Consider the following 9,982-nt stretch of genomic DNA (forward strand, 5'->3'; position numbering starts at 1 on the left):
GGCACATTATCACACTAATCTGCTGAGAATCTGCGATTCAACAGGGACACAATGAAGACATGTGGGCTCCACGAAACTAGTCTGTCACCATCTGCGAGCGCAACACAAAACCACAAAATGTGATGCAGGCAGGGATGAATTACTATATGCCCTCCTTCTCCTTAGAGAGAAAATCTTGTTCCAGATCACTGTTGATTCTTGCTGTACCTTCCGACAGCTTGCAATTTCATTTGTCTTCTTCAAGATAATTAAAAGCAAACAATAATATAGTCCATCTTCATCAAACAACAATTTATATTTAGATTGTTATTTCCCTCCAATATTTCACAGGAGGCCTACAAGACTCCCCCCAGTGGTTCCGCTGGGTCTTACAGGGATGGCTGCAGTTTGTGGAACGTGGCATGAGATTCCTGCTTTCCATGCTCTATTCCACATTTCCTCATTCATGCAGAAATGGCTGCTCGATGCTAGCGGCAGAATAATTTTCTGACCAAGGCCCCAGAGTTTCACTTACTCAACATTCTTCTGGTGAGTGCAAGTTTTCAACTGTATGTGTTTGTGTGTGTGGGTGTGTGTCTGTGTCTGTGTCTGTGTCTGTGCCTGTGTGTCTGTGAGTGTGTGTGTGCATGTTTGTGGAGGTTTGTGTGTATTTGTGTGTCTGTGTGGGTCTGTGGGTCAGTGTGTGTGTGTGTGTGTGTCTCTCTCTCTCTAAGTCTGTTTAACTGTTCTCCAGTTTAATGGCTAGCTTCATCCATGGTGCTGATTGTGTGTATTTGTCTGTCCATCTGTCTCTCTGTCTGTTCATTTTTGAGCTTCCTCCTCTGTCTGGATCATGTTACTGCTGGTGTGCAAGTGACTGTCTGTCTGTCTGTCTGTCTGTCTGTGTGTGTGTCTGTCTGTGTACTCACTCATCAGTTGGCTGATTTGCTTGTCTGTGTGTGTGTGTGTGTGTGTGTGTGTGTGTGTGTGTGTGTGTGTGTGTGTGTGTGTGTGTGTGTGGGTGTGCATGGATATGCATGTGTGATGTGTGTGTGTGTGTGTGTGTGTGTGTGTGTGTGTGTGTGTGTGTGTGTGTGTGTGTGCTTGTGTGTGTGTGTGTGTGCTTGTGTGTGTGCGTGTGTGTGTATTGGTCTGAGTAACGCACCAGACCAGGAGGGCTCCAAGCAGTCTGCCCTGTGCTCCTCTGGCGCGGGTGCATTGTAATTGGGGTCTACTAGAGGCCTGCCTCATACATATGGGATTCCAAAGCCCAGTTCAGTCTGTCAGAGTTGCAAACCCTTCAACTTTACACACACACACATTCAGGGTACTGTGCACGCTCTCTCGTATACACACACACAGATGCACACACACAGACACACACACACACATACACACACACAAACATACACACACACACTTATGTGCAGCTGTTCACTTCTGCATTAACATATACATGCAGGATTGCACACGGCACATGCTCTGTGCTCCCAAAGATATATGCACACAGTATACATACTGTATAAGACCACACATGCACACAATCCTAATAGACACCCCTCTCACAAATTCTAACAGCATATGCTAATCCCTACTTAAGCAAAATGGCAAGTTTAGAAAGGACATTGTCATGTTCTCTAAGAAATTCACTGTCAAACTGAGCAATCTTCTCATAGAGTTCCAAATGAATGAAGTAATAGTGACTAATGAAATCTGTTTCCTCTTAATCGACAGTAAATTACTGAAACCTGACAAATCTGGGTCCCAGACCTATTCAGAGACATGTGTTTAAATAAAGTGGTTGTGTCCACTCTCTTCAGATACTGCACTCCAAGGCTGTTCTACACATTTGAAGAACAATTCTTTTGGCAAAATAAAGAAAACCTTCTCTATGTGAGCCCAGACATCTAGCATGTTGCTTGCCAACATGGGAGTTCTTCAGACAGGGAACGATTTTTTTTAACAGGCTGCATTTCAAGTTGTTTTCTCTTTTTCAAAAAGTAAAAAAGATACGTGACCAGATTTTCCAAGTAAGACATTTCAGCTAAAAAAAACCTCAAAGTCTAGACCTCAAAACTCATACCTCGATCTCCAGGGTTCGCCAGAGCAGGCTAATGCTAGTAACAGAGACCAGTGGGCATCGAGGGATTGCCCCATGCCCAGAGAGAAAGGACATTAAACCAGACATTGCAATAAGTCAAGACCCCCCCCGCCACCCCCCCCTCCCACACACACCACCACCACCCCAACGCATTCCTTATTTTGCCTTTAATGCCCTGCTAAAACACATGGCTTTTTGAAAAAAGTATGCCAGGTCACAAAACCACAAGGATTCCAAAACTGCATGGAGTAGAAAGAGAGAAGGAAAGAGACGGTGAAAGAAAAGAGAAAGAAAGGGTGGAACAGAGAGAGTCAGAGAGAGAAACTGAAAGGGAGAGAGTGATCTTGAGAGAAAAGGAGAGCCTCTGTGATCAGTTGGGTTTTTATGATGCCACACCGTAATACTCAAAGAAGCACACTCATATCTTTTCCAAGTCCCAGACTCCCTCTGTTTGGTTTTAAATCTTGTGGTGAGTAAGTCACGGAGCTGAGGGAGAGGCAAATCGTTTAACCATTTAACTGTTCTCCACTGGACGCAGCCTGACCGTGATGACTTATGGCCATTCATCTTTCTTTTTTTCATGGCTATGTTTTGTGGTGCATTCATACGGACGCCAAAACGGGTCACCAAGTTTGTTTTTTGCCATGTATGTGATTTACTTTTTACAACCCCAACTGCATGCCTGGCTTAACCCACTTTCCTCATAACCCAGTGAAAAAAAAAAACGAGACCAGGGCGTAACAAGATCCCATTCACTTGGGCTTAGCAACACCACAAATGGAGATTTGTTACTGTGTAAGAACAGACTTCAATCGGACTTCCCGTTCCCTCTAATCAGATGGAAATGAGCCAGAGGCTTTGATCAAAGAGAACAACAGTCTGTTTTCATCTGGACCAGCTTTATGCAGGTATAAAGGTAGTGTTACAGCACACACTGCAATGTTCGGAGATATATTAGCTACCTCCACAAAGGTCAAGTTCACCTTGCTTAACCATGGAAGCATTTTATTGGTTGTACTCCAGAAATGTTTTCCCCCCTTCTAAGCAGCTTGCTCCGTTTTTGCTCCCCGTATCTTTATGTCGTGTCGAGTAGTCTGACCTTGCAAACCAAAAGCTGACAAAGCACATATGGCTTCTAATAACAGAAAATGGCCCAGTTCAAGGGGAAAAGAAAACACGGACATTACATCAGTGGCACAATATCGGCACTGATGAGGTCTGACTCCTAAACTGGAAACATGCCCCCGCTGTGTTTATTTAAAAGCACGTTTCCACTGGCTTACTGCTTGCCGTTTTTTCACCTTGGTGCTCACTGGGCTAACCTCAAAGGAAACCTCCAGGAAGAGTCTTTGGTTAGTTCGTCCTTGTTGCTGTCTTGTAGGAATGAGGTGTGTGTGTGTGTGTGTGTATGGGGCGAGAGGGGGTGCATGGAGTGCAGAGAGGGGGATTGTGGGCCGGCACAAATCTAAGACAATGTCTCTGACAAATACCTCTGCCTTCTTCTATTAGCCGTAGCCTCCTTTTCACAGAAGGGTGCCAAAGTTCTGACACTGCAAAAAAAAATGTCGGAGCTAAACAACCCAAAATAAAAGCCACTGTCAAACATCATAACCATTACCCCAAGGAGCTGCCATAGATGAAACAACCCCAGATGGCCTGCGAATCTCCATTCATTTATCAAATCACATCCCAGGACTTGTCCCCATTCACAGACGTGGCCCCTGCGTTAATCAACACCTTTGGCTGCAGCCAACACCAAGCTAAGGCACTTCTGAGTTCTGGAAGATCCTCAGGCCGGGCTGCAATTCATACTCGCAGAGGGAACCAGTGCTTCATATTTCAGTGCGGAATATGGGGCCGAGGACAATGAAAATGGCAAAGACCAAATAGCGCAAGCGAAGCCAAAACAGTGCGGCGAAATAGGAACTGTAGACTCTCTGATGCAAATCTGACCTCATAAACCGCAGGGAAACGTTAGCACTTTCATTGCTGAATTATGTAAATATTTCCATTAAATGTGAAAAAATACATAGAGAGAGAGAGACAGGCAGATACAAACTGTCTGGACGAGCCAGTTGCCAGATTTGTATCTCTGAGATTATCGCTCCATCTCGTGAAAACACTCTCTCCCGAGCAGGGATACTTTTAAAACATCTCTCGGTCGAAAGGAGATGCTCCTTGCGGTGCTCCACACACAGAAATCAAAGTCTTGCGCTAGCGGCGGCCAGCCGTGAATGGTGAAAATGAGCTTCAAATTCCATATCAGGGTTCCAACTAATTCCAATAAAATGCCTCAGTCTAGGAGGATACTTTACTGTACCTCACAGGGATAAGAGTGCTCAACAAGCCCCAATGACAGAAAACAATGAAGCCCACTTGACATGATATTGTGCAAATTACAATTGTATCAATCCCAAAAGGGCCACACATGCAAGCATTTCTCCAGGACCGAAGTACTTCCCAAGCATCAGGTATTATACAAACAACTGACTCCATTTACTGAATGATTCAACAGCAATTATGCACAGCAGTTGCATGATGCCTCATGTCCAAGCCTTCTTGCATTGCATACGGATTGCATTAGCTCAAACACCCATGCCCAATGGTACATCTGAATTAACAAGCACGCCCTCGAGCATTGTGGATTAAACAAGCAAAGCTGCCTCAGACTGAAAGGAAGCAACACATGCATGAAAAACATATTGAGTTGTTTATCTGTGGTAATGGCACGTTGCATTGTGGGGGCATCGGTGCCCCTCGGCTTGCAAGGGTCCACGGGTGCAGCCTCCACATGCCGGAAGCGATAACATCTGTGGACCCTAACGAGTCCGGCTCGAGTGTCCAGGGAATCACAGCTGCTCCAGGGGGGTGGAGGTGGTGGGGCAGGTACACCAGGAAAAGCCATTAAGAGGCACTCACATGTGTGTGTATGTGTGTGTGTGTGTGTGCGTGTGTGTGTGTGTGTGTGTGTACAGTATGTGTGTACTGTCCGACAATAACAAACATACACATGCTGTAAAAACATGGATCGATCCTATATGGCCTGCCCATGGGATGAAGTGAGATTGTGGATGCTGAAGGGCACACACACACACACACACACACACACAGGATTGGCGCCTCCCAGCTGGGTCGGATCCGTGGCGAGTGTCTGAGTGTTTGTGGAGGGAGGGCCCACGCATCAAACAGTGAGGTACAAGAGCTCCTGGAGCCTTTGAACATGACACCAGCTGACATAGCTTCAGTTACAGTAGAGTCATTGGAAACACATGGTTTGGACAAAGCCAGGGAGCTGGAACAGGGGCGAGTATCAAACCCAATGGTGAGTAGCATGCCGAACAACACACTTTTGGGCTTTACTACACCGCACTGTATAAAATGATTGTTTTAATATGTCTACGGAAACAATACGAGAGCTTTGTTTGGAGACAGGAGCTAGTTGGGAATGCAAGCCACTCGATGTTGCCTTGGTTTAAGTCGCAACTCCAGAACAAACACACGCATTTCTAATAGGCTGTGATTCACTCCAGGAAAAACTTCATCTCTGACCAACAGAATGCCGTTTGTGGAGAGACCGTTTGACTCGTTCCTTTTGCTGAGGAAATGGCTTTTGGAGACAGATCGAAGAGGTCCCCGGGGACAACGAGGATCCTCTTATACAATGGCGAACTCGTAAATGCCTGTGTCCAGGTGAAAACACCATCCCCGGGACACTGGCCATTGATCAGCGCAGCTGTTTAAAACATGTGTGTGTGAGTGTGTGTGTGTGTGTGTGTGTGTGTGTGTGTGTGTGTGTGTGTGTGTGTGTGTGTAGATGTGGACACACCTCAACTTTTGCTGTAATGGGAAACACAGACTCAAAGCTATCGTCCTGAGGCACGCAGGTCTAAAAAGATTGAGTGTATATGCACGTGTGTGTGTGTGTGTGTGTGTGTGTGTGTATGTGTGTGTGTGTGTTTATGTATGTGTGTGTCTGCATGTTGTTGTATGCCTTTGCACATGCACAAACGTGCACATGCATGCATGGACTGCTGGGTGTGTGTGTGTGTGTGTGTGTGTGTGTGTGTGTGTGTGTGTGTGTGTGTGTGTGTGTGTGTGTGTGTGTGTGTGTGTGCGTGTGCCTGTGTGTGTGCCTGTGTGTTCATTTACTAGCCATGTGAATCCCAGATGGTTTAACTACTGTTCCACCGAAAGGTAAGCCAGTCCGAAACCCTGAGATTGCTAGATCAATCACAATGGGACCTCTGATAGATGATAGAAAGAACTGCTTTGGACTTCAATACCTCAGCAAATGTCATTGACAAATGACCTTCGTCTTTCTGTTTTAAAAGAGGTCGAGATCACCAAAGGGAATAGGGGGGCAAGGACAGATTTGAGAAATTACTTATTCAACGAGACGACAGACCAGTGATGTAATCCTTGGAATCCCATGAAAGCTCTCTTGGCATTGGACAAAAGCTCTGCCGAGTGATTCCTTTTACTATTTTCAATGCAAAGTCTATAAATTGCCTCTAGTGTGGTACTCCAACCATACAAACGTCAAGTATAAAGATCTGCTCTTCAGGTTGACTCTCTCTTGGCCTGGCTATAGATGGAGGACTCCCCTGGTCAGTTTAAAAGAGATGAGTGGACCACTATGTTTGGACTCACCTAACACTCCCTCCTGAAAAAGCCACCACTCCACAAAGTCACCAAGGGAAACGAGAGCCTCTGTTTGCCCTCCTGAGACCTGAGCGGTGCGGTCGTGCTGACCAAAGACTTCGGCTGCACTTCCCTTTGTGTTCCTCGCTGACATTTTTTAAACATCCATGACCATCTCCTCTCCAGTGTCTTACTGCCAGAGAAATAAACGTGGAGCCCCATGAACTACAAACCTAACCCAGGAATGTCCAAACATAAACGTTGGTTAGGCAGTGATAACACAGTTGTGACTTTTAAGAGTTTGGCTATGATGGTGCTGAAACATGTGTGTTTGTGTGTGTGTGTGTGTGTGTGTGTGTGTGTGTGTGTGTGTGTGTGTGTGTGTGTGTGTGTGTCTGTGTGTCTGTGTGTGTGTGTGTCCATCCATGTCTGTGTGTGTTCAACTGGTGGGGGAGAGAAAAGAAACTGACAGCAGTGAAAACGAGCATGGGACGCTGTCAGATGTTTGATGAATGAAGCGAGGGCCAGAGATGGGAGGGCCACTACATTCGTATCCCACAGGAAGAAAAACACAAGGAGAAGAGGAGGCCAGAGCCCAGCTAATGTGGCGTCTGTACCATGGCAACCCCTCCACAAAGCCACCGTGTGCGTGTGTGTGTGTGTGTGTGAAAAAAGAGGGGAATAAAACCCAATTGAACTCCAGTGGATTGGTCAAGACGAAAAAGAAGGCGACTTCACGCTTGGTGAGCACAGGCCCAGCCTATCACAGTGAATATTAATTATCACCACCTTCTGAGAATCATTTGGAATGTGCTCAGGGGGACACAATAGCACAGCATTCCAACTCCTTAACAAAAGAATTCCTCTGATAAACCAATTTGGGAAGGAATGCCTTAGACAAGGAACTGAAGATCCATACACACCTTTATGTCATCCAAGAGCAATAACTGACCACAGAGGATAGTCATTTGATTTCATTAATGTTATTTAGTAACCATTTCCTTTTGAAATGGACTGTTGCCAATACAAGTCACCTTACCTACTCTGGGCCATACAACATGAGTTTTAATCTAAATATTGACTGGACTTCACTTGACTTATTGGAACTGTCTGCAGTTAATCTAAACCTATTAATGCTTTTATTTAGTTAATTTAATTAATTTCATGATGTCCATGGGTTATAGGGATACAGGGTTATAATGCCAACCATGCAATAAAGCTCCAGTTTCATGAGACAGATTCAGGTCACTTCCTACCGATGCACAGCATGATTTACACTTTATTTGAACAACGAATTAAGGGGTTACTATGTCTTATCTATACACAGTCAGTTATCTCCACATAAACGTTTGGGAAACTGTATAGAAGAAACAAAAGTAGAAAGTCATATAAACAGTACTGAACATGTGAATTTAAATTATAACAGGGTGTCTTGGCTTGACTCCAGAGTCCCTACTTGTGATTTTCCAGTGGTTCTCTCAACGACATGACCATGGCTTCTGCCCAAGAGGTTACATTCTCCTGCATGCTTCCACAAACAGCTCAATCAAATGCTCTGCTGCACTATAAGCAGTCAGATTGACCACTGCACACGCACACCATTCCAACATGGGCATGACTAAGACTGATTAGGTTTGGGGGAAAAGATTTCAGTGCATGAGTGGGTAGAGCACATCTACTGTAGCTACTTTCATAGGCTTGATGGTTGTGCCATTTGATACCTTTGTGTAATAACAAATGATCCAGCTGTATTTTTGTCACTGAGTCAGTGCTTCTGAACTAGGGCCACAACAGTTTCCCAAGCCTCAGTTTGCAGAGGTAGACCAAAGCTCTCCTCTCCCACCTACTACTCAGGCAAATTAAACAATGAGTTCAATTAGTCCAAATGGTGATCGTAGCTTTCATGTTTGTATGCCAGAAATTACATATCAGATGATATTGTGATAAATATCGCACAAACTGAGTAAGTAACGGAGATAACAGTTACTGTTATCTAAACAGTTAACTAATTTGAGACGCAGTCAATACAATTGTTTTCCCTATGATCAAAAAGTCCTCATTTATAAACATGTCGTCTCAGAAAAATGCATGCGTCCCATGACATATCCATCACTCTTCCCACAATATCCATATCTCCCCCTTGATTAGGACATGTGCGCATATTGTCTCCAATCCGTTCTGCAACAGCATAGTTTTTTCCACGTTCATACATACAATTCTGGTAAACATATGCAAAGTAGGCTACTGGTTTGCCATTATTTGTGAATTGGTCCGCTGCGTGCGTCCGCAAGGCATCAGTTTCACACGTTGAGGAATAATATCCATTACTCTGACAGACAAGCAACCTCGTAAAGTGGTAAAGTCTAGTAAGTAACAATAATACAACGTAAATAACATCACTCAGTCTATGAAAATAATCCCAAATCAGAATATCACATATTTTAAAAGATATATTTAACAATGACAAACAAACGTGGCAAATTGAAGTTTCTAAAGAACTGAGGTAACTTCAATATACAGGGCGTGAACACGCTCTTCTCACAGATAATTACGCTTGATTATTAAGTCTGAGTGGTCTGCATCTGCAATGTATCAGCGCGCACACAGTCAGACAAATGTAACGGGCACTTACATTCATCTGTTCCTGCTTTGGCCAAGGTATGCGTCCACTGAAAGAATCCCAAACTGCACAAAATCCAAGACGATTCCCTAGTTTGTCTGCAGACAATACTGAAGTCCAAGTCTCCCGTTAAATTATATCCATTTCAGACTGACTGGATTTTAGTATCCATTTGATATTCCCGGGAAGTTGTGCTTTTCAATCCGTTGACTTTCTGGCTTTATAAATTAGAGTAATTCAGCAAAACGTAAAGTGATTGACTTGCCCTCCTTCCTCGGGTATCTTACTATGGTCTCAGTATTGCGAACTGCGAACAACCACCTCGTCGGCATCGGCAACAGCATCCACTGTACCAGTTTCGTATTCAGGCGCACTCATTGCACTTCTGCGAGTGCAACCTGACACCAGTCCTGGACCGTCCCCCAGTCTTATTTGGATAATTTATTCACCACGTGTAAGGGAACAGTGAGTAACCTAGAACAGAAGGGGGTGCTCGAGCGGAGCCACGTTGAGAATTTGATTTTGACACGAGGCTCTGGTGCCACCAAGCTTAATTCATGGGAAGCAAACTTTGAATTTCTCTACAGACCTGGGATACATCTCCACCATATAAAGTGCTGTGTACTGTCTTTTATATATAT

General features: G+C 44.6%; 1 protein-coding gene across 1 annotated transcript in view; it reads right to left on the reverse strand.

The window, feature by feature from the left end:
- LOC121684423 (protocadherin-16-like) overlaps positions 1-9,671 on the reverse strand; it is a 107,181-nt gene extending 97,510 nt beyond the window's left edge. Inside the window, exon 1 of the mRNA XM_042064464.1 lies at positions 9,354-9,671. The gene's annotated coding sequence lies outside the window, so the exon portion shown is untranslated. The remainder of the gene's footprint in view (positions 1-9,353) is intronic.
- Between the last annotated feature and the right edge of the window lie 311 nt (positions 9,672-9,982).

This window comes from Alosa sapidissima, chromosome 15 (genome assembly GCF_018492685.1).
Source record: "Alosa sapidissima isolate fAloSap1 chromosome 15, fAloSap1.pri, whole genome shotgun sequence".
NCBI lineage: Eukaryota > Metazoa > Chordata > Actinopteri > Clupeiformes > Clupeidae > Alosa > Alosa sapidissima.